This window comes from Eschrichtius robustus, chromosome 8 (genome assembly GCF_028021215.1).
Source record: "Eschrichtius robustus isolate mEscRob2 chromosome 8, mEscRob2.pri, whole genome shotgun sequence".
Lineage (NCBI taxonomy): Eukaryota > Metazoa > Chordata > Mammalia > Artiodactyla > Eschrichtiidae > Eschrichtius > Eschrichtius robustus.
In genome coordinates this window covers 24,798,595-24,822,425 of record NC_090831.1, presented here as the reverse complement: position 1 = coordinate 24,822,425, position 23,831 = coordinate 24,798,595, and the positions used below count along the sequence as shown (strand labels likewise).

At 36.9% G+C, this 23,831-nt stretch overlaps 1 protein-coding gene across 1 annotated transcript in view; it reads left to right on the top strand.

The window, feature by feature from the left end:
• SEMA3C (semaphorin 3C) overlaps window positions 1-23,831 on the top strand; it is a 184,929-nt gene that overhangs the window by 63,405 nt on the left and 97,693 nt on the right. The gene's annotated exons all lie outside the window — the stretch shown is intronic.

Genomic DNA, 23,831 nt, shown 5'->3' with positions numbered 1-23,831 from the left:
GTATACATGTCAATCCCAATCTCCCAGTTCATCACACCACCACCATCCCCGCCCCCCACCCCCCCGCCACTTTCCCCCCTTGGTGTCCATACGTTTGTCCTCTACATCTGTGTCTCTATTTCTGCCCTGCAATAGAGCAAAATAATTTTTAATTGTGTAGTAAGCTTAGTTTTCATTATGGAGATTATGCCAATGAAATTATTTTATTTTCTTTGTAAGGATGTCAGAAAAGAATCTCCTCTTCTTTTGAAGAAATTTGTGAATAGCAAGTGACCCCAGCTACTGTTCCAAAGGGACAGGCATGCATTTCAAACCAGTGACATCAATAAGGTCAGGGATTAAACTGCACACGTAACAATAATGTGAGGAACAGACACTTGAGAGTATCTTGATTTTCCACAGGGATTGCTTTCAGAGACCCAACTGGGGACTATAGTGAAAGGGTTCTTTTGCTTCTAGCAAAATGTGTCTGAGTCTTGTTGTAGTGCCAGGGCGATGATGAAATGCTTGATCTCTAGCAACACTCTGTCAGTGTGTTTGCATTAGCAACCAGAGTAACTCTGCATAACAGTAATAAGCACAGGCATTTAAAGGCAAAGGGTTTCAGAAGTGTGGAAAACAAACCGAAACAAAAATTGTTGATGATATTCACCTTTCAATCAAATTTTTATCATATGAAAGTTACCATTTTCACTGGTATAATTTCTGATGTACAAATACAGTTAAAATTAATATTCTCTCTTTTCATGAAAATGTACCACATTTTAGGCACATGTTGATTTCTTTTACCAACAGTGGACTATATTAAACTTTGTTTTTCTTTATCACTTGGCATCTTTTGTGGCCATTTTGGACTGTGACGGCCTGTTTTTGTCTACATGTTCCAATACCATTATCCATAAAGATACAGTTTTCCCTCTTCTGTTCCATGAGGGATTTCAGCTGATTCTACTACTCGGTTATTTTTCTCCCCTCTGAACTCATAGTGATTACTGTCAATGGCACTAGGTATGGTAGGCTGAATAATGGCTCCCTGAAAGATGTCCACATCCTAATCCCTGAAACCTGTGAACCTTACCTTATATGGCAAATTTGACTTCACACACATGAATAAATTTAAGGTCTTGAGAGCTGGAGATTATCCTAGATTATCCAGGTGAGCCCCAAATACAATCACAAATTTGCTTATAAGAGAGATTTGACACAGAAGAGGAGAAGGCAATGTGACCACAGAGAGAGAGATTGGAATGAGGTGGTTTCTAGCCAAGGAATGTCAGTAGCCCCAGAAACTAGAAGAGGCAAAGAAGAGATCCTCGCCTAGAGTATCCAGAGGGAACGTGGTTCTGCCAACACCTCGATTTCAGCCCAGTAATACTGATTTTGGACTTCTGGCTTCCAAAGCTGTGAGAGAATAAATTTGTTTTCTTTAGACACAAAGCTCGTCGTAATTTGTTATGATAATGAGGAAACTAACACACCATGATTCAGAGACTATGTACAGATTTAAATACCTTTTCTTTTCAAAACTACGATTTTCAACAAATCATAGATACAGAAAAATCACAAAAATCATCATTATAAATAAATTACCGCATGAGTTGGCACATACTTGTGTAACTACCACCCAGGTTGAAAAATATGTGTGGCTTCTTTTTGTCCATCTCAATAACTATCCTCTCCCTTTGATCCCGAAAGCTCGGTCTCTCTTCACCGGTGCCGAATCAAATCTCAGAGACAAGAGTTTTGGGTGAAGTAGAAAAGAATAGCTTTATTGCTTAGCCAGGCAAAGGAGGACACAGAGGGCTCCTGCCCTCAAAAACTATGTGTCCCAACTTGGGAGGATTTGAGGAGTTTTATAGCAGTAGTTCAAGGGCGGGGTTGCTGACAAGATTAGGGTGTGTGCAGGGGCTGCACTCCCTTAATGTCATCTCAGGTGGACAGTCTCCTAATCTGATGAGCTTCTCTGGTCCCTTTAATCTGGCCTCAGGTGGTTTCTTGACTGCTCCTCCCTTGATTAGCAACTGTTCGAATCTGCCCTTTGGAACTCAGGGATGGTCATGGAGGCTGGAGTCTTACCTATATGAAAACGGGGAGACAGAAAGGCTTTCGTGCCTGGAAGCCCCACAGGGTCCTTCTTGTTTTCAACTTCTCCTTGAATGTATCTACTGTCCTGATTTCTAACACCATAGATGAATTTAGCCTGATTTTGAACTTTACGTAAATGGAGTTGTATAGTATATTTCTTCTTTTGTCTGACTTATTTTGCTTAATATTTTGTTTGAGAGATTCAGTGACATTGCTATGAGTAGAAGTAGTGTATTCCTGAGCAATACCCATTGTAGGAAAATACCATAATGTGTTTATCCATTCTCCTGTTCATAGACATTTGTGTCATTTCCAGTTTGAGGTTATCATGAATAAAGCTGCTGTGAACATTTTCATATCCTTCTTTTGTACATACCTAAGAATTGAATTGCTGGGTCGTATTGTATGCATATTTTCAAACTGAACAGTTAAAGCCAAATTATTTTCTAAATGGTTATATAAATTTATACTCTTTTAGCAGTATACAAAGTTGTTCTATATCCTTGATAAACTTGAAAATGACCATACTTGAAAAACAATATTTATTTATTTATTTTTTGGCTGCATCGGGTCTTAGTTGCAGCACACAGGATCTTTTGTTGCGGCACACGGGATCTTTCATTGCAGCACGTGAGCTCTTCGTTGTGGTGCGTGGGCTTCTCTCTACTTGTGGTACGTGGGCTCCAGAGCATGCGGGCTCAGTAGTTGTGGCACGTGGGCTCTCTAGTTGTGGCACATGGGCTCAGTAGTTGCAACACGCAGGCTTAGTTGCCCCGTGGCACGTGGGATTCTACTTCCCTGACCAGGGATCGAACCGGTGTCCCCTGCATTGCAAGACCGATTCTTAACCACTGGACCACCAGGGAAGTCCTGACCATACTTTATTTTATTATTTTTGTGTTGAGGTATATTTGACGTACATTATATTAGTTTCAGGTATATGACATAATGATTTAATATTTGCATGTTGATAAATGGTCACCACAATAAGTCTAGCTAGCATTTGTCACCACACATAGTTACAGAATTTTTTCTTGTGATGAGAACTTTTAAGATCTTGTCTCTTAACACCTTTCAAATATGCAATACAGTATTATTAATGGTAGTTGCCATGTTGTATATTACGTCCCCATGATTTATTCATTTTATACCTGGAAGTTTGTACCTTTTGACCCCTTTTACCCATTTCACCCACCCACCCCAACCATCCACCTCTGGCAACCACCAGTCTGTTGTCTGTATCTATGAGCTTGGGTTTGTTTGCTTGTTTCTTTCTTTGTTTTTATATTCCACATATAAATGAGATCATACAGTATTTGTCTTTCCTTGTCTGACTTATTTCACTTAGCATAATGCCCTCAAGTTTCATCCTTGTTATTGCCAATGGCAAGATTTCATTCTTTTTTATGACTGAATAATATTCTACTGTATATATCAAAATATATGGCGCATTTTCTTTATCCATTTATTTGCCAATGGACACTTAGGTTGTTTCAATATCTTGACTATTTTAAACAATGCTGCAGTGAACTTGGGGGTGCACGTATCTTTGCGAGTTAGTGTTTTTGTTTTCTTCATATAAATAACCAGAAATGGAATTGGTGGGTCATATGGTAGTTCTATTTTTAATTTTTTGAGGAACCTCCATACTGTTTCCCATAGTGAGTGGACCAATGTACATTCTTACCAACAGTCCTCAAGAGTTCTCTTTTCTCCACATCTTCGCCAACACTTGTTATTTCTTGTCTTTTTGATAATAGCCTTTCTAACAGGTCTGAAGTCATCTCTCATTGTGGTTCTGATTTGCATTTATTTCCCTGATAATTAGCGACGTTGAGCATATTTTCAGGTACCTGTTAGCTTGTATGTCTTCTTTGGAAAATGTGTGTTCGGTTCCTCTGCCCACTTTTTAATCGTTGTTTGCCTTTTTTTCTTCTTTTATTTCTTCTTTTATTTTTTGCTATTGAGTTGTATGAGTTCTTTATATATTTTGGATATTAACTCCTTATCAGATATATAATTTGCAGATAGTTTCTCCCATTCAGTTTATTGCCTTTTCACTTTGTTGATTGTTTCCTTTGCTGTGCAGAAGCTTTTTAGATTGATGTAGTCCCACTTATTTACTTTTGCTTTTGTTGCCATTGCTTTTGGATGGAAAAGATGGAAATGGCCATCTTTATTATTTATTTTTATTTTTATTAAAACAGAAATTTTAGTGAACCTGGTAGCAATATAGTGATATCTCACTGTAGTTTTAATTTGAATTCTCTGGATCACTGACGAGTTTAAACACTGTTTCAAATGTTTATTGGTAATGTAGATATCTTGCAGAGTACAAGACATTGCCTATTTTATTTTAGTTTATATTTTTCTTATTGATTTCTAGGAGTTCTTTATACATTTTGGATATCAGCCCTTTATATATTATATGTATGAGTTTACAAATCTTCTCCTATTATTTGACTTGCTTTTTCACACACTTAATGATGCTCTTGTATAAATGGAAATACCAAATTTAGTGTATTCCAATTCATCATTCTTTTCTTTATGACTTATATTGCTTTTGCTGTATTTAAGAAATTTTTACCTGTCCCAAGGCCATAAAGATAGTATTCTGTTTTATTCTCTAGGGGATTTGTTCACCAACTGAGATTGAAAGTACCCTCGCCTATAGTGTTTATTTCCTTTTTTCTTTGAAAAATTATCATGAAATGGTACATTATTATCTACTACATTCAGTAGCACACCTCCTTTAAGAAAATGTATTTTTATGCATAAGAATCTTTTTATTATGTGTGAAGTAGAGACCTTAATAAAAATAACATATAGTCTATCAGTTTAAAAGATATATTAAGGCTTTAAAATCAGGGAAAAGTATTATGTCAGCAATGGTAGTTTTTCCTTTTATGTATCTACTCAACAAAAGTGTCAAAGTTCTTTAATTCTTACTCTTACTAAAGCTTAGTCATGCTACTTCCCCTCTGGTTTGAAGTTCTAGATGGAAAAGCTGTTTATAAATGATACAAGATGAAGGCTAAATAAATATTCTTGTATTATTTTTCATGCAGAACAGTAACTGTAGAAGACTAAGCAATTATCCACTCATGGTAGAATTAGGTAGACATACTTAAAGCTAAATTTAGAAACTTAGCTGCAAAATGATGTGTTGTATGACATTCAAAAGCTGGATGAAAGAGGCAGTAAAATCTCTTGCCTTAAGAAACATGTGTTGCTGTGAAACATGATAAGGGGAAGGGTGCCAAAGTGAGTTTATGAGTGATCTCATCTCCCCAAGTAAGAGACTGTGGTCAATTTCAAGAGAGGGATTCTAGAGTTAGAAAAAGGCAGAATTCCTTCGTCTAGATTTTACAAGGAAATTGTCATGAATAGATCCATCGTAGATTGAAAAATGGAAGGAAAATATGGATGAAAATGACTACGTTCTATAAACTACAAAGGCTGAGTACATATATGTCAGAAAGAAATACTTCATTAAAACAAGATAAAGGAGGATGAAAAAGAATGTTCCGTTTGAAGAAGTATTTGGACTTGGAATATTTTGCCTATGTTTTCTAAATATAGTTAACAGAGGAATAGAAAGAGTAGAAATCCTTTGAAAAAACAAAAACATTGAAAACTAGAAAAAGGATGGGACGAAGAAGTTGTTTTAGACTTCTCTAAAGAAGGCTATCTTTTTTTTTTTCCCCAAGTGTATTAAGGGAAGAAATATTTGACAGTGCTCCATGACCTGACCTTGGCCATATTCTATTTCCAAGGTACGGAGACATGAAGGTGGTAAAGTTATCAGCTAATAAATGTTTAAATTGCCTGATTTATGCAGAGCATACACTTGCTGTTTGTAGACATGCTGGCTCTCATGCCTGCTGCCATAGTAAACTGCAGAGACTACTCAGTATTGCAAGACTTGTTGACTAATTACATTATTGACCCATTGTCTGAAATGCATCATAAGCAAAACGAGAGTGCCAAGTGAATTTGCTTTTATTAATTTTGGAAAAGGAAAAAGCTACTCTGTACCAGCACTATTCAGGTTTGGTCTTTCATAAATGGCAGAGAGTGCCCACAACGTGGTAAATACAGAAAATCAGACTGTTGTCAGTCCACAACGTGGTCCGTACAGAAAATGAGAGTACAACCATTTGACAGAGTACTGTACAGTAAGTCCCCTACATATGAACCTTCAAGTTTCGAACTTTCAAAGATGCGAATGTGCGTTTGCATGTCCAGTCACGTAAGTTCACGTGTCTGGCATATATTGTCACGTGCTTACATCCTCTACAAGTGGTTGTGCTTTTGTGTACTTTACTGTACAGTCCTGTATAGAGTACAGTATCTCTATTTCAAGCTAGATCTGCAAAAGGATGACCTCATTGAACTCCTTGCTGTGCAACACAAGGAGCTTACTAATGAAGACCTGATGGAATTGGAGGCCCAGAGAAAGGACGAAGAGAGACAAGAGGAAGAAGAAGTAACTGAAGAACCAAAGAGATTCACAACGCAGGAAATGGCAAGGGAGTTTTCTTTATTTGAGGAGGCACTGTTAGTTTTTGAGGCACAGGAGCCGCATGCAGAATGGTACACGAAGGTTGCAGCAGCCCTTCAGAATGCAATCTAGTGCTACCGTGTCATCTACGATAAGAAAAAAAGAGCTACTATCCAGACATCACTGGATCGTTTCTTCAAGAGGGTAGATAGAATTGAATCCAGCAAGGAACCAGACCTTGTGCCATCAACGTCAGGCATGAGTGAAATTGCAGCTTGCCCTCCGTCTCCTATAGCTGAAGATCCTTCAGCTCTACCGTCTCCCACCTCCTCTCCCTCCTCCAGTCAGTAACACTTCTTGCCCGTTCACTCGATGCCAGCCCCTGTATGCCAGCTGTTGCACTGTACTACTGTACTTTTCAAGGTACTATGCTGTAAGATTACAAATGTTTTCTTTATTTTTTGTGTTTGTTTTTTATGTATTATTTGTGTGAAAAGTATTATAAACCTAGTACAGTACAGTACTATATAGCCGACTGTGTTAGTTGGGTACCTAGGCTAACTTTGTTGTACTTAAAAACAAATTAGACTTAATGAACGTGCTCTCGGAACGGAACTCATTCGTATGTAGGGGACTTACTGTAATGTCAACTGAATCTAATGTTAAGAAATTTGGGATTGAATTTTGTATGGCTGAGTTGTTAATTTTCACGTACCTAGAAATTCACTTTTATTATATGTTACAAAAATAAAACAAACAAAACACTTGTCCTTCACCACTGATCATTTGAAAAGGATTAGTCTATACCACTCTGGCCTCAAATTCCCTCCATGGTGAATGACAAATAGTTGAAGTCAGGCAACACTACCTGCTGGGACAAATAATCCTTTCTCTTCTCTTCTCCCTCCCTCTCCCCCAAATTGAGTTGAAAATTGAAGGCCAGTTTAAGCAATTTTTTATTGAACAGGCACAATCTCCCAATGTCTCTAAAGCATTCCTGAGGTTTCTAAAATAAATAATAAAATTTTTTAAAAGTGCCCACATTTGTGGGACAGATGCATCTGGTTGAGTCCAATATGTATAAGAATAGATGTGTACTCACTGTGTTACAATGGAAAGAACTTCAGAGTCAAGCTTTCCTGGATTCTAATCCTGACTCTACCACTCCCTAGCCATAATCCATCAACACACTTAACTCCTCTAAGCATAATTTCTTTATGTATAAGACACGAAGTACAAAATATACACCTCGCAGTGCAAAGATTAAATGTATGTAATTAAAACACCTATCTCAGTGCCAGTAAAATAGTATGTTATTAATAAAGATAAGTCATTATTTTCATTTCTCACAGGACAAGTGGGAATTGGTTAAGACTCTAAAGAAAGTGTAGTATTGGCTAAGCCTTAAAAAACATGGAAAAGTTAGCAAGGCAAATAAGACAAAAGAGACTAGTATGAACATAGCTGAGAGGCATGAGGTAAGAAGATGATTTTTAAGACATTACCGGCAGCTCTACTGGCAGGACCATAAAGATCAAGGAGGAAATACCAAGTGCTGGTCTGAGGAGGTAAGCAAGGGTCAGGTCACGAAGTGTCTTGCTTAGTACACTCATAGGCAAGGAATTTTCTCTTTAGGTGGGACATTTATAACGTGAGTGTGTGGACCCCTACCTCCTATGCATCACCCCCATGGAACATGGAGGGAGACTTGAATGAATTCCAGAGTTTCAGTGATACCCTGAAGTTTCACACATTTTATGACTATGATCATATATGAAATTTTTGAGAAAAAAAGTACCCCGTGGCTTCTAACAAGCTTGTAACTTATTGGTGTAGAAAATAGGAAGTCACTGAATAGATTTAAAGTGGGACAGAAGTGCTAAGTGTAAAAGACATGGTCATGGTTAGCTTTTGGATGGTAGTTAATTCGGGTAGAAGCATGAAGCTGATGTGAGAATTCCACTTGACTTGTAGGGTGGAGTCTAAGTCTTTTATCCCTAGCTCCCAGCACACAGACTGCCCCAGAGTGCCCATGTTTCTCCAACATTCAATAAATATTTGAACAAAGGAGAAGACTAAAAGCAGGAGGAACAGTTAGAAGGTTCATGCAATTATCTAGTCAGAGACATGATAAGTGTCTAGAATTAAAGAGTGATAATTGGGATGGAGAAAAGGTGACAGATTTGAGAGACATTTTAGAGGTAAATCGGCCCCTTTAGAGTCTAGACTTAAAGCACTGTAGACTGATTTCTTTAAACATATGAAAACTAGCTATGTTTATTTTATGACTGAGAAAGTCTTATAACTCTCAAGGCCCATATCCAATTCATATCTCTAAACTGCTTTTTTTTTATAAATTAGAATAAACATATAATCTCTTTTCCGCAAACCATAGGCTATTTATTCAGACCAAACAAAGATAACTGAACATGTTAATTTCAGTGGGGTTTTAAAATACAGGACTGGGCTAGGCACATAGAACCTGCCTTGGACACCATACTCCATTTTAACGCCTCCAGTTCACTTCCTTTTTTTATATATTTTTGAGGAGTATTATTATGAGCAATCAGACTGAAAATCTATAGATATATCATTTTCCCCTTATAGATCCAAAAGTAAAGAGTCTGGAGGTTATCTGGGGCTTGGAAGGAGGTGCCATGGTTAAAGGACTCAGAACTTCCTTGGATTCGATCTCTGTAGAAAATGAAGCTGTAGTGAATGGGAGAGGTATACACATTCCATGCAGATTACTTTTACTGTTATAATTGTTCAGGTAGAGGTAAATCGGCAAGACTCAGGAACTGATTGGATTGGCTGTGAGGGAGGAATTAAGAATGATTTCCTGGTTTATAGGTTGGATGATGGATGCTGGTGCCATTCTGTGCCTCGCTTTAAAGGCAGTTATCTTATACTGCCTTATATTATATTACCTTGAACATACCATATCTTCTCTTGAAGACTGTAGGTTTCTAGAAAGTTTTATTTTTTAATTTTTATGGTATTCTCAATAGCAGTTGGTTTAGCCATGTCCAGCTAAGAAGTACTCAGGAAATATCTTTAAAAAAATTAAAGATGCCATAGAGGGTATAGTTCAATTTCTAGAGCCTGTAGGAATGATTACCTTTTGTATCCCATTTTCGAACTTTCTGCCAGTTTTGGCCTCACAACAGTTTTCAGTTTATGTGAGGAAACAGGAATCTCTCGTAGAATGGGAGAGAAAAGCTGAGCAGTATGACTGACTGTGCTTTGTAAATAGTGAAGTAGGAGAGGTCGGATAGGTAGGGTTTGGGAGTTCCTACCAGAGACTCAAAAAGAGCCGTTTCTCACTGAGCTGTTTTATAGTTTGACTTCTGATTTCATTTGGAAAGTTCTGCTTCTGAAGCAGGTAGGCAATGAAACCCTCTGACAAAGAGATATGTTTTCACAGAACAGATACAGAGAATTTAGAGGGATATTTTCATGGTGGCTGTGTTATATATCTTGAAAATGATTTCAATGATGTACTAAATTAGCACATTGCATGCATTTCCTCAAAAAGACATGGTCCACTGCTGGTTGGGTAGCGTTCAAAGGTTGGTGCCCTGATAGTATAGAAAGATGGTATGGTGAAGTGGAAAGGACAGTGCTTCTAGTGACAGAAAGACCTAATTTCCGTTTCCTTCCATTGGCATTTTCATTGTGTGACCTTGAAAAAGGTGTCTGATTTTTCTGAGAAATATTAACCATTAGTCCCTGAAAATAGGAGTAACAATAGTAGTTACTATATTATGAGCAATGTAATGTGACTATAACTGTTCTTACTGCTTTAATTTATTAACTTAATTCACCCTAACAGCAAATCCATGAGATAGAGGATATCATTATCCCCACTTTACAGATATGTAAATGGAGGCTTCAAGGAATTAAGTAACTTTGCTCGATAATACAAGGAGCAAGTGGCAAGGAGAGCATTTACCCTGGCACTCTGGACCCAGGGCCTAAACTGTGTACCACTATAGACCTTATAGGACTGTAATGAAGAGAAATAATTTATGGAAAATCTTAGAAAATATTGGACAAACATTTGATTCAATATTTTCAGTAGTAATACTAACATGACAGATTTTCAGGGAGAACTGTGGATCTTAGTACAACTTATAACATTGGGTTTTTTAAAGGAAAAATTAGTCTTGAACATCAAATAATTAGCTTGCTCATTAATTTTTGGATCATATTTGTATATAAGATAGGGATTTTCTGTACCAAAAACTGGGGAGAAGGCCTTTCTGCACAGGTATTATAGCTGTACATAGGGCGTCAGTCCCTCTTGCCTATTTCCTTCTCACACATTTTTGAGACTCTTTCCAAATTCTTTGTGGAAAGAGGAGAAGTGGGCAAAAGTGTAAGTTATCTCTGATCTTCACAAAGTCTTGTGAAGAAGAATAAGTTCACCTTTTGGAGGATCTTGAATTCTTTGTCAGATGGCTTCAAATTAAAGTCATTGTCAAAAATTAGCACATAAACGCATAGACTCCAAAAACCATTCTTCTAGTCACACACTGATATTCGTTCCACAACCACCAGCATAATATTTAAAACAAAGTTGAGGCTTTAGGCCAGAAACAATTTTAAGACCTTGAAGATAATAAAAATAGAGGTAGTCCCTAGTAATATGGGAGGGGCTTGTTTAGATAAAGTGGGAAGGGATATCCCTCCAGTGAGGTGTCAGTTGAGTTCAGAATCAGAAGAAGGAAGCAGTCTTTGGAAGATCTGGTTAATCTCCTTGGCAGCAGCCCTGGAGTGTGTTCAGCAGAAAGATCCGAGAAGACCCTCTGAATAAGTATTTTTGGAAGGAACTATTTTTATTCCTGTGAATTTTTATTTTTAATAAGCAATTCACATATCTCTTATGTGTATTAAAATTTGAAAACCACTACTATATTCAGGGAAAAGTGAAGGAGACCAAGTTCTCCTGCCGAGTATTCCTAGCCTCCTTGAATTGCCAGAGAACATGGGCTTTGGATCATACAGACTTACATTCAAAACTTGAGAAAGTTACCCAAGATTCAAACAAAATTTTTTCCATATGTTTAATGCAGAAAACAGTAGGACCAGTTTATAGGATTGTTGTGAGGATTAAGTGAAACAGTGTAAATTTTTCTTAGTAAATTGGGTACTTTGTATGTTCTCAATAGATAGTAGGTAGCACGAGTGGTAATTTAAGAAAGGCAGACTGGAAAAAGATCAAGAAAAATTGTATTCTACAAAAATCATTTACTTTTGTGTTGGAATTGGAGAATTATTTTTGCTAGAATTTTGAAACATTATAACATTTTATTGGTGCACAGATTGCACTTCAATACAAATTAGATGTTAATTCAACAAACTTTATTTAGTAGGATCAACTCAGAAAATAACTGCAGAGTAATGCCCCAAAGCTATGACAGTGCACAAATACCCTGTTTAAAATTGAAACTCTCGTCTTAGCACAGAAACTGAGCTATGAGTGACAGCTACTATGCTCCAGGTGCTTTACACCTATTTTCTCTTTCAGTTAGCACAATTGTCCCCTGAGATAGGTATTCTTATTCCATCATTCAGGTGGGGACACTCAGGCACTAATAATTTAAGTTACTTACCTAAATCCATGTAGTTAGATGCAGTGCCAAAATTTGAGTATAGATGTCTCTGTCTCCAAACACCAGTCTTTATTCCAGAAAAATGCATTGTTAAAAAAAAAAAAAGAAAAAAACAGAGTTTTATTTTAATTATCTGTATATCTTAGGTTAAAACTATTTTGAGACTTGAATTGTACTAACTTGAATTAATTTTCCACTTGGATGTTAAAAGACAATCTTGGTTGTTTTTACGTTCATTATTTATGAGTAATCAAGCTTGCAAAATTTTAAAATTAAGGAAGTAGAACTTGTATGTCTTTGATGAAGATAAACCAAAGGCAAATGCCTAACTAAAACCTGTTTATCCACTTTTCTAGTTTTAGGGCGTAAAGTGGCTTGTTTGACTTAGTCTTGCTAAGTCACTTGAATTGTGTAATGTGAAGTCCCTCAAATAACACCATTCCAACTATCTACACCTGTCGTTTTGCCTAATAAAATGTGTTTTGCTTTTTGAGATTCGGGGTAAAAATGGCTATAAATCAGTAGAATGAAACTTCCCTCCACATTAAATAGGCGACCGTGAGCTGTTAATACTTAGGTCAAACTTTTGGTTTTTAATAGCTTGTCACTTCCTTGTTTAAGTGTGCCTTATTTCCACCAAAAGATTTTACTTGTACCCTGAAAATTAAAGAGACAGCCTTGGCTAATGCTTACCTCATGGAAGCAACAGCATTTTGTAAAATAAATAAGCTTTGAGTCCATATTCTGCTATTCTCCTTGAAGTGCTTGCAGGAATGATAAACATTATGTCCCAGAGCAAAAGCGGAAAAGTGCAACACTGATCTTCTAGTTTGAAAAATTGAGTGAGGCTGCATCTACTCCTTCTCAAAATAGGATCACGTTAAATTTGGAAACAAATGGTTTCCCAATCTAGGATGAAGTAAAGAGAAACCTCTTACATATACATTGAAAAGCCATTGTATATGCGATGAGTCTTGGGCTTTTCAAAGCTGCAGGAAACATGGTTGGATCCTTTGTGCTTCTCTTGAAAAGAATCAAAGGGTAGCTCTATTACTGTGTAGAGGCACGCTCCCAAGGACGGTTTAAATCTCCTCTCCAGCAGCTGAGCACTGCAGTCACTGACCTTGTATTTTAGACAGTGTTAGGGGAGAGAGAAACAAGAAAAAAAGAGAAAAGGGAACTTGCGCATTGAATGACTGATGAATGTGTTTAAAGTGAAATGAACATGTCTCCACTGTCCTCTACATTTTCCCAAATGTGTTTCTTTGTTGTGAAGCCAAAAGCAGTAACTTGGCTAAACAGTGAGTCATGTTAAATTAAATAATGTTTAGATAAAATAGCTGTCTCTTTAGGAAAACATCTCTGTATTTCTTTTTTCATAAAGTCTGGTTCTTTAGATTTGAGATTTTGTGGTATACAGTTTATTGTATTTTTTTCCTGTGTGCAAATGAAAATGGGTTTAAAGATGCATCAGGTGAAAGCAGAGTTGAAGAATTTTGGTTAGTGGGAGGAGCTGGATTGTTAATTTCCAAATACTCCGTCTTACTGAAAGTTGTGGGTGGTCTTCCATCATTCTGAAAGAATCTAGAGATAGAAAAATTTTGGCAATATATAGCTGTTTTCCAGTTAGTGATAATTGGTATTTCTTTCCTTGTCTAGTTCAACACTTTGTTATATGTAGTGCAACCAGATTCTGGTATGAGAATATATTTAAATCATAGAGGTGTATAGAGAAAGTTTGCACTGCCTGATTCTTGATTAAAGAGTAATTACAATTCTTTAAACTGACAGAATGTTGAAGTGAGCCATCAGTATTATCGGTTTCTTATTTCTAATTGAACACATCATGAAGAAGAATGTTAATAAGCTGAATTTTTTCCAAGACTGCTGTCCATGCATCTATGCAGGCATCTTATAGTTTAGTTATACAAAATGTTTTATTCTACTTTATTCACTTAATATTCTGTCATAAAATAATCTCACTCTTGATAACTCTTTAATAGTAGAATGGTCTTTGTAAAACTTGCAAGTTATCATGTAATGTGCTTTCTCAGGTTTTTTCATTGGTGCCCCAAGCAACTTTGAAAAAATTCAAGCACTTTGGTTTGATATACAAGGAATTTGCATCTTTACAGGTTACTTGTGTGACAACCGAGAAGTTTGCATTTTTGCGTGTTGGTTGATTCCTTGATTCTGCCCACCCAAATCCTCTTTCTTATCAACTCTAAAAACTTCTAAACATATTTGAATCTTTCATCTCAGTGTTTCAACACAAGCTCTTTCTTCTCCCTGGAAAGTGCTTATCTCTTTATTAAGTCATGTTTATCCTTCAGGTCACAGCTTATATGACACTCACAGAAGCTTTTTCTGACCCCTGATGTAAAGCAGCTGCCCTTGCTTTAAACACTTATCCTGTCTTTTACCATACTTTGTGCATTTATTACTGTGTATTAATTTAATAGAGTGGCTCAACTAATATTTGCTGCATGAAGAAATAAGGTCAAGTGCTTCCTTCTTTTTAAGATTTTCTTGTTATTTCCAGAAAGACTTAATCTTCCTTCCTCAATGTCCCCTTAATTTCCTGAGTCATCTTCTTGTACTGCAATTGTTTGTGTACCTCCATCGATGACTATCCATTTTGAAGGGAAACACCAAGAATTTTCATCTTTTAACTGGCCTCTGGCTCATTTACTATCTATGGAATGATTGAATAAATATATACCTCAAAGAATATTTTCATTTTGTGAAGAGCCTGCTGTATTTTTTTTAAATGTAAGCTTTATATCATAGGGAACCGGCATGAAGGGTCAGAGAACTTTATGGGGGTGAGATGGGACAAGAGACCTCACTCAGCACAAGGTATCTCCTACTACTCTTGCTCTAATCAAGTTTGCTAACTAGAAGTTCCCACTGGAGGGCCACAGGGTATCCAAAGAAAGTTGTATTGAAAGCATAGAAAATCAATAAATAGTATAAATGTTGTGATAGACAAGTGTTAAATGCTACTATAAGAATCTTTCCATATGATGGTTTGTGTGGGGAATGGTTCACACTGGGGATTAGAGTTGGGGGAGTGGGGTCTATTGTATTCTCTCTGCCCTGGGATTTTGCTGGCATGATACAACATGTGAGCTTTTCACCTCTCCCCACTGCAAACAGCTGAGTCTGAGGTATTGTCTCCCTACCTACTGTCCTCACCTTGGACCCACTGTTTTTGAATAACTTGCCCCAAAGCAGCTTTTCCAGAAGTGTCAAGAGCTCTAGAAAGGAGGTGTCAGATGAAGTGTTTCCTCCTCCACAAGTTTATCTCCCTTGTTTACATCTTAAGTGGACACTCTGAAGCTGCGGTCTTCCTGACAGTAGGAATGTCAATGGTAATGACAGCTCAGCTCATCCATGCTATACTCTACAGCTTAACAATAGGTTCAGATTTGGTTCTACTTTCCAGAAGTTACTTCCTTCTAATTTAAAGACTCTCAAGACATCTTAGCTATCCCCTAGTTGTATATTCTCCATATTCTGAGAGACTCCAGCCACCATTTGCCACATACATGGAGCCAAAGATTGACATCTAACATCTTTTTTTTTTTTTTTTTAGAATTTTTAAAAAATTTTTACTCTTTGAAATTGAATTTTATTGAAGTATAATTGGTTTACAATGTTGTGTTAATTTCAGGTGTACAGCAGAGTGATTTACTTTTGGTTTTGATTTCGTTTTGTTTGGTTTTTGGCTGTGCCTCATGGCATGCAGGATCTTAAGTTCCCTCACCAGGGATGGAACCCATGCCCCCTGCAGTGGAAGCACGGAGTCCTACCACTGGACCACCAGGGAATTCCTGGCATCTAACATCTTTGAAGCCAGCTTTCATGTCTCCCAAGTAAGCTTAGAGGAAGGAAAGTCAGAATTTATAATTCTCTGGTTGATTGAATCACACAACACAAATGGAATATGCTTTAGGTAGGGAGAAAAAAAGCCTTGGTTTTTGGTTTAGCTTCTTTTCCAGAAAAGACACAGTTATATTACTGTGTATTATATATTGCTAAGATAGATTTTTAGAGAGGCCCTTTCTTCTTATCATTTTTATAGTAATATGAAGGATTACATTAGCTTTACAGATATTTTACAATAGTAGATAATACTTGTAAACAGTTAAAAAGGAATTATTTTCATGGACATTTTTATTGCTGCAGGGAACATTGGAGATCATTCTGGTTAATAAATAATCTCATTCCTCCTTTTATTTTGTAGATGTAAGACTTAAGGTGGGAAGAAATAGAAGAGGGGGGTGATTGGGTGAATGGGGGCAAACCAAGCCCTGTATCAACAAATGATGAAACAAGAACTTCAGCCCCAGTTGGCTCATTCCAAAACTGAGCCTTTCCCCCCATACACCTTACCTTTTAATAGTAATAAATTATTATCATGAAAACCTTAATTTAAAAAATTGGATAGCATTTATTTCACACTTTATTGGTTCATGCTCATAATTTATTTTTTGAATTTTATTTTATTTATTTTTTATACAGCAGGTTCTCACTAGTTATCTATTTTATACATATTAGCATATATATGTCAATCCCAATCTCCCAATTCATCCCACCACCACCAACCACGCCACCACCTTCCCCCATTGGTGTCCATACGTTTGTTCTCTACATCTGTGTCTCTATTTCTGCCCTGCAAACCAGTTCATCTGTACCATTTTTCTAGATTCCACATATATGCGTTAATACACGATATTTGTTTTTCTCTTTCTGACTTACTTCACTCTGTATGACAGTCTCTAGATCCATCCACGTCTCTACAAATGACACAATTTCGTTGCTTTTTATGGCTGAGTAATATTCCATTGTATATACGTACCACATCTTCTTTATCCATTCGTCTGTCAATAGGCTTTTAGGTTGCTTCCATGACTAGGCTATTGTAAGTAGTGCTACAATGAACATTGGGGTGCATGTGTCTTTTTGAATTATGGTTTCCCAGTAGTGGGATTGCTGGGTCATATGGTAATTCTATTTTTTATTTTTTAAGGAACCTCCATACTGTTCTGCATAGTGGCTGTATCGATTTACATTCCCACCAACAGTGCAAGAGAGTTCCCTTTTCTCCGCACCATCTCCAGCATTTCTTGTTTGTAGATTTTCTGATGGTGCCCATTCTAACTGCTGTGAGGTGATACCTCACTGTAGTTTTGATCTGTATTTCTCTAATAATTAGTGATGTTCAGCAGCTTTTCATGTGCTTCCTGGCCATCTGTATGTCTTCTTTGGAGAAATGTCTAGGTCTTCTGCCCATTTTTTGATTCAGTTGTTTGTTTTTTTAATATTGAGCTGCATGAGCTGTTTATGTATTTTGGAGATTAATCCTTTGTCTGATGACTCGTTTGCAAATATTTTTTCCCATTCTGAGGGCTGTCTTTTCGTCTTGATTGTAGTTTCCTTTGCTTTGCAAAAGCTTTTAAGTTTCATTAGGTCCCGTTTGTTTATTTTTGTTTTTCTTTCCATTACTGTAGGAAGTGGGTCAAAAAAGATCTTGCTGTGATTTATGTCAAAGAGTGTTCTTCCTATGTTTTCCTTTAAGAGTTTTATAGTGTCCGGTCTTACATTTAGGTCTCTAATCCATTTTGAGTTTATTTTTGTGTATGGTGTTAGGGAGTGTTCTAATTTCATTCTTTTACATGTAGCTGTCCAATTTTCCCAGCACCACTTATTGAAGAGACTGTCTTTTCTCCAGTGTATATCCTTGCCTCCTTTGTCATAGATTAGTTGACCGTAGGTGCGTGGGTTTATCTCTGGGCTTTCTATCCTGGTCCATTGATCTATATTTCTGTTTTGTACCAGTACCATATTGCCTTGATTACTGAAGCTTTGTAGTATAGTCTGAAGTCAGGGAGTCTGATTCCTCCAGCTCAGTTTTTTTTCCCTCAAGACTTCTTTGGCTATTTGGAGTCTTCTGTGTCTCCATACAAATTTTAAGATTTTTTTGTTCTAGTTCTGTAAAAAATGCCACTGGTAATTTGATAGGGATTGCACTGAATCTGTAGATTGCTTTGGGTAGTATAGTCATTTTCACAATATTGATTCTTCCAATCCAAGAACATGGTATATCTGTCCATCTGTTTGTGTCATCTTTGATTTCTTTCATCATCGTCTTGTAGTTTTCTTAGTACAGGTCTTTTACCTCCTTAGTTAGGTTTATTCCTAGGTATTTTATTCTTTTTGTTGCAATGGTGAATAGGATTGTTTCCTTAATTTCTCTTTCTGATCTTCTGTTGTTAGTGTATAGGAATGCAAGAGATTTCTGTGCATTAATTTTGTATCCTGAAACTTTACCAAATTCATTGATTAGCTCTAGTAGTTTTCTGGTGGCATCTTTAGGATTCTCTATGTATAGTATCATGTCATCTGCAAACAGCGACAGTTTTACTTCTTCTTTTCCAATTTGTATTCCTTTTATTTCTTTTTCTTCTCTGATTGCCGTGGCTAGGACTTCCAAAACTATGTTTAATAATAGTGGCGGGAGTGGACATCTTTGTCTTGTTCCTGATCTTAGAGGAAATGCTTTCAGTTTTTCACCATTGAGAATGATGTTTGCTGTGATATGGCCTTTATTATGCTGAGGTAGGTTCCCTCTATGCCCACTCTCTGGAGAGTTTTTATCATGAGTGGGTGTTGAATTTTGTCAAAAGCTTTTTCTGCATTTATGGAGATGATCACATGGTTTTTATTCTTCAGTTTGTTTATATGGTTTATCACATTGATTGATTTGCGTATATTGAAGAATCCTTGCATCCCTGGGATAAATCCCATTTGATCATGGTGTATGATCTTTTTAATGTGTTGTTGGATTCTGTTTGCTAGTATTTTGTTGAGGATTTTTGCATCTATATTCATCAGTGATATTGGTCTGTAATTTTCTTTTTTTGTAGTATCTTTGTCAGATTTTGGTATCAGGGTGATGGTGGCCTCATAGAATGAGTTTGAGAGTGTTCCTTCCTCTGCAGTTTTTTGGAAGAGTTTGAGAAGGATGGGTGTTAGCTCTTTTCTAAATGTTTGATAAAATTCACCTGTGAAGCCATCCGGTCCTGGACATTTGTGTGTTGGAAGATTTTTAATCACAGTTTCAATCATTACTTGTGATTGGTCTGTTCATATTTTCTATTTCTTCCTGGATCAGTCTTGGAAGATTATACCTTTCTAAGAATTTGTCCATTTCTTCCAGGTTGTCCATTTTATTGGCATAGAGTTGCTTGTAGTAGTCTCTTAGGATGCTTTGTATTTCTGCAGTGTCTGTTGTAACTTCTCCTTTTTCATTTCTAATTTTATTGATTTGAGTCCTCTCCCTGATTTTCTTGATGAGTCTGGCTAAAGGTTTATCAATTTTGTTTATCTTCTCAGAGAACCAGCTTTTAGTTTTATTGATCTTTGCTACTGTTTTCTTTGGTTCTACTTCATTTATTTCTGCTCTGATCTTTATGATTTCTTTCCTTCTTAACTTTGGGTTTTGTTTGTTCTTCTTTCTCTAGTTCCTTTAGGTGTAAGGTTAGATCGTTTATTTGAGATTTCTCTTGTTTCTTGAGATAGGCTTGTATAGCTATAAACTTCCCTCTTAAAACTGCTTTTGTTGCATCCCATAGGTTTTGGATCGTCATGTTTTCATTGTCATTTGTCTCTAGGTACTTTTTGATTTCCTCTTTGATTTCTTCAGTGATCTCTTTGTTATTTAGTAACGTATTGTTTAACCTCCATGTGTTTGTGTTTTTTATGTTTTTTTCCCTGTAATTGATTTCTAATCTCATAGCGTTGTGATCAGAAGAGTTGCTTGATATAATTTCAGTTTTCTTAAATTTACTGAGGCTTGATTTGTGACCCAAGATGTGATCTATCCTGGAGAATGTTCCATGTGCACTTGAGAAGAAAGTGTAATCTGCTGTTTTTGGATGGAATGTCCTATAAACATCAATTAAATCTATCTGGTCTATAGTGTCATTTAAAGCTTGTGTTTCCTTATTAATTTTCTGTCTGGATGATCTGTCCATTGGTGTAAGTGAGGTGTTAAAATCCCCCACTATTATTGTGTTACTGTCGATTTCCTCTTTTATAGCTGTTAGCAGTTGCCTTATGTATTGAGGTGCTCCTACGTTGGGTACATATATATTTTTAATTGTTATATCTTCTTCTTGGATTGATCGCTTGATCATTATGTAGTGTCCTTCCTTGTCTCTTGTAACATTCTTTATTTTAAAGTCTATTTTATCTGATATGAGTATTGCTACTCCAGCTTTCTTTTGATTTCCATTTGCATGGAATATCTTTTTCCATCCCCTCACTTTCAGTCTATACGTGTCCCTAGGTCTGAAGTGGGTCTCTTGTAGACAGCATATATATGGGTCTTGTTTTTGTATCCATTCAGCAAGCCTGTGTCTTTTGGTTGGGGCATTTAATCCATTCACGTTTAAGGTAATTATCGATATGTATGTTCCTATTACCATTTTCTTAATTGATATGGGTTTGCTTTTGTAGGTCCTTTTCTTCTCTTGTGTTTCCCACTTAGAGAAGTTCCTTTAGCATTTGTTGTAGAGCTGGTTTGGTGGTGCTGAATTCTCTTAGCTTTTGCTTGTCTGTAAACTTTTGATTTCTCCATCGAATCTGAATGAGATCCTTGCTGGGTAGAGTAATCTTAGTTGTAGGTTCTTCCCTTTCATCACTTTAAATGTATTGTGCCACTCCCTTCTGGCTTGTAGAGTGTCTGCTGAGAAATCAGCTGTTAACCTTATTGGAGTTCCCTTGTTTGTTATTTGTCATTTTTCCCTTGCTGCGTTCAATAATTTTTCTTTGTCATTAATTTTTGTCAATTTGATTACTGTGTGTCTCGATGTGTTTCTCCTTGGGTTTATCCTGCCTGGGACTCTCTGCGCTTCCTGGACTTGGGTGGCTATTTCCTTTCCCATGTTAGGGAAGTTTTCGACTATAATCTCTTCAAATATTTTCTCGGGTTATTTCTCTCTCTCTTCTCCTCTGGGACCCTATAATGTGAATGTCGTTGCATTTAATGTTCTCCCAGAGGTCTCTTAGGCTGTCTTCATTTCTTTTCATTCTTTTTTCTTTTTTCTGTCCTGTGGCAGTGAATTCCACCATTCTGTCTTCCTGGTCAGTTATCCGTTCTTCTGCCTCAGTTACCCAGCTATTGATTCCTTCTAGTGTATTTTTCATTTCAGTTATTGTATTGTTTATTTCTGTTTGTTCTTTAATTCTTCTCGGTCTTTGTTAAACATTTCTTGCATCTTCTCGATCTTTGCCTCCATCTTTTTCTGAGGTCCTGGATCATCTTCACTATCATTATTCTGAATTCTTTTTCTGGAAGGTTGCCTATCTCCACTTCATTTAGTTGTTTTTCTGGGGTTTTGTCTGTTCCTTCATCTAGTACAAAGTCCTCTGCCTTTTCATTTTGTCTGTCTTTCTGTGAATGTGGTTTTCCTTCCACGCGCTGCAGAATTGTAGTTCTTCTTGCTTCTGCTGTCTGCCCTCTGGTGGATCCATGCTCATAATTTTTAATTCACTAAGATTAAAAGATCATAAAACTCAATATAACAGAAAAATGGGATAGAGTGTGAATGAACAAAGAACCTTGTCTCATATTTAGAGGCAGTTTCAGATGCAAAACTATACAGAAGACAGTGTGGGCCTTAGCAAGTCATACAGTATAGTTCCCCACCCCCCAATCCATGGCATTTTAAACCATTTCAAATGATCTTCCAGGCAGCCTTTAAGAGAAGAGAAAATTCAAAGGGAAATTGAGCAAATCTCAGCAGATCTGAGACCTGACATCAAGAGACCTGATGAAGAAAGCCTTTATGAAGCAGTCCAATTTAAATTACATCGAAATCACTGCTTGAGTTATGAGTAGGAGTTAGAAAAAGGTAGGAAAAGTCCTCTCAGCAAGAGGAATAACATGTACAAAGACCCTAAGGCAGAAAGGAGAAAGGCAAGTTTGAAGATGTGAAAAGGTCAGAAGGGCGAGAACACAAACAAAATATCCAAATAGTGATGATTGAGATTTTCTAGTGAGGTAATCTTGAGCCAGATTATAGCAGGCCTAAAAAAGGCCATGTTAAGAATTTTGGATTTTGTTCTAAAAGTAATGGAAAGCCATTCAAGACAGGAAGAGAAAGCTTAAAATTAGAATAACCATTTAAACCATGAATCTTTTGAGAGTGTAAAGGGGGCACTATAGATAATTACACTGGTAAAACAGCCCAAAGCTGGGCTGTTTGTGGCAAACCAGTATAAGAATCATCTTTAAAAGCTCTTATATATTGGTTAATTTGCCCTCTGATGCAGTGCCTGGGAGATACATTCTGTATTCACTGCTGTCCTTCCCTGGCCAGACTCACTGAATAGAACTGTTTTCCTTTTTCTTTCTTATATCCATTTGGCAGTTTGCTTCCACTTAGCCAATCCTACCCATCCATCAAAAACAGAGAAAAGTGGAACCGTTTACCTCTTACATGAAGCTATATCTGACTCTGATCTGACTCTCATGTAGCTTTTCTTGGACTTGGTCTGATGATTTAATGAGAACAGCATCACTGAGAATTTGATTATTCTCAAGTTGTTTGGCGTATGTTCTCCTCTCCCCACCCCATCTCACCCCCTGCTCCTCAAATTGGCAAAGAAAAAATTTGAGAAACTGGGGCATTGCTTATACTATATTTGGCACTGCGCAGACTCATGGGCAGGTCAAGAACATAGTAAAAACCCAATAAATAAGTGTTCAAATTGTCAGTCTTACTTGAAAAACAAAAGGGTGTCTGATAGAGTTCACAGATTAAGGAACCCACCTTGCCTTGAATCCTGGCTCTAGCCTCTTCTATTCTTTCCTATGTGATCTTGGTTAGATTGCTCAAATGAACTGAATTTTAGTCTCCTTAAATGTGGAACAGGAATAATATTAAAGCCTAACAAAGAGGTTTTAAATGCAAATTAAACAGGTTTTTTAAGCACCTAGAACAGTTACTCCTGCTGTTAAACCCACAAGTGGTAGCTATTTGGGTCTATTATTTTTGAGCAAGTGTACATTTACAACATTCCTTCTGGTGTCTCTTTGCCTTAGGAATTAGGAGCTGCAGTGTCAGCCTGCTGAAGTTTCACTGGTCTTATTTTTATCTGCCTGTTTGTCCTAAAGGGATAGGTGAAGTTCAGTTTCTAACCCACTTTCAAGATAGTGAGCCTCAGGGAGAGGATGGGTCGTTTAAGCCCACTCTAGTTAAAATTCTTCTGAGATAAGATATTCAGGAGAGGAAATTATCCTGTCAGTAGCAATGTCTCCAAAGTAAAAGACATGCTAAGGATTTACTTTAAAATCTGTAGGTGTGCATTCTGCCAGAGGGAGAGCTGAGGTTTGTGGTGAGGAAACTGTCATGATGGGCTTAGCCAAATAAAATAACAGAATGTAAGGCAAGATTTGGAATTGTCATAGGGGCCTGGTATGTTCATATTAGTGTCCTGTTTTGTGAGCAGATGTCTAGCCTGCCTTGATAAGGGCTTCATAAATATGTACTGAATATATAAATTAATAGCATATCGGGGTACATGTGTCCTTTTGAATTATGGTTTTCTCA